The 2,046-nt window shown below is 43.2% G+C and overlaps 1 non-coding gene across 1 annotated transcript; it reads left to right on the forward strand.

Annotated features, from left to right (window-relative positions):
• Nucleotides 1-1,646: 1,646 nt before the first annotated feature.
• On the forward strand, nt 1,647-1,775 carry LOC128061896 (small nucleolar RNA SNORA19). Its single transcript, XR_008200751.1, has one exon. It is a non-coding gene; the product is annotated as a small nucleolar RNA SNORA19 (small nucleolar RNA).
• Nucleotides 1,776-2,046: the final 271 nt, after the last annotated feature.

A 2,046-nucleotide genomic window follows, 5' to 3' on the forward strand; every position in this document is an offset into this window, starting at 1 on the left:
ACCAGGTGGAATCCCTTTATGATAGAGGGAATTCCTAAACCCACACCATCTCACCTCCTCCCCCACCACCACCAATCCAGCCCAAGCACCATCATTTCCCTCGGGGCTCCTGCAGCAGCCTCCTGCTGACCACCTCCCCACCACCGTTGCCTGCCTACGGTCTGTTTCCATTTGCCGCCAATGTCCTTCCAGCCTCAGGACCTTTGTATGTGCTGCTCTTTCAACCTGGAACAATCTTCCTCCAGATTTCTGTGGGAGTCTTCGTCAGCTCTTCCGTTCTGCTGCTCAAGAGTCATCCTTTCAGAGGGGCCCCACGGTACCATCCTGCCTAAAGCCGCACTCAAACCTCTTCCTCTCCTTTGTTTTATTATGGCACTTACACAGCACACTGAACTTCCATTATATGTTTATTTTTACATTTTATCTTCAGGAGTCTCCTGTTGTTGTTGTTATTCATTCGCTCAGTTGTGTCTGACTCTTTGCAACCCCATGGACTGCAGTGCTCCAGGCTTCCCTGTCCTTCACTGTCTCCCAGAGTTTGCTCAAGTCCATGTCCACTGAGTCTGTGATGCTGTCCCAACCATCTCATCCTCCATTGCCCTCTTCTCCTTTTGCCTTCAATCTTTCCTGGCATCAAGGTCTTTTCCAACGAGTCCGCTCTTGTCTCGTCTCCTGTACTAGGACATAAAATTAAAGGGGGTAGGATCTTACTCTGTTTACTGCCATATGCTCAGCTCTTAGAACAGTTCCCAACACATAGAAAAGACCTTCACAATACCATGAACTCTTGGTAGGAATCTCACAGTGGCTTTTGACTGCTTTAACGTCTGCCTCTTCCGCTGATTTATAAGCTCCATTAGGGTGGGAACAGTATCAGTGTTTCCTTATCATAGACTCCACAGTCTCAGTAGCCTGCCTGATACATAGTAGGCACTCAATAAACACTTACTGAATAAATGCATACATAAGAGGAGGAGTGCAGGGAAATGGAAAATTATAAACACAAACATCAGGTCCTATGATTAGCTTCAGTCATATCTCCTAATCATACTTGCTAATACTGGGAAGCAGTGAGGTGGAGAATTTAAGTCTGTACTCTCTTGGCTCAATTCCCTCTATTGCTTTTCTCAAGGCTTTTTGGAAGGAGGGGCAGGCTCCTGGGAACATATTCTCTGCCTCTCTGATTTCTCCTATATTTGAAAAAAGTTCAGGCCCACAAACTTAGTTATAAGATATTCCAACTTGCTTCCATCACATTTTATGCCTTTCTCCAGTTCAGTGTTCAGAGTAACCTCACATAAACATCATCTTCTACATCAAGAACACTTGTGAAATCTCCATCTTCCTTGTGGGCAGCTTGCAAAGTCAGCTTATAGCAAATACTCTGCCTGTCTTATGCCCTGTTCTATGGGAGAGGCTGACAAGGCAGCATAAAAGAGCTGTGGCTGCACACAGGTTGGTGCTGTGTGATGGCATGAACTTCATTGCCACATATTTGCAGAGACAGAAATAAGTTGCTGTATCTCTGCCACTCAGATGAAACATAGTTATTCCCAACTCAGGGATATAAACTTCATAGCACCCAGGTCTCTCAGAGAATGATAACTCACATTCCAAGGGAATTCATCAAAATCCAGTTTATTTCAGTGCAGCTTTCATTGACCTGCTTTCTCTCGTATATGTGAGCAGTGTTAATCTTACGTGCTATACAAATAATTGAAGGTTAATTAGTAGTAAAACTAAATAGAAATGCTGCCAGTCTCCTTCAGACAAATAAAAAATCCACTTTATTTCACAACAGCATTTAGTGTGGTGGTTCAAATTACTATAAGCTCTGCAGAATTAGTCTAGCTATGATATAGCTCATGGAAGTTAGGGATAGACATCAAGACAGACTAACAAAAATGTCAGCAGTCATAGTTCTGAACTCTTTTCCTATTCTACTATCAATATCTTTTGCTCCATCTATTGTCTCTTGGAAAATACAGGAAAAAAACTGATGGAAAATGTTGCAGTGTAGTCCTTTCAGAGTAAGATTGCTGCAAT

Source organism: Budorcas taxicolor, chromosome 16 (assembly GCF_023091745.1).
Source record: "Budorcas taxicolor isolate Tak-1 chromosome 16, Takin1.1, whole genome shotgun sequence".
NCBI classification, from domain to species: domain Eukaryota; kingdom Metazoa; phylum Chordata; class Mammalia; order Artiodactyla; family Bovidae; genus Budorcas; species Budorcas taxicolor.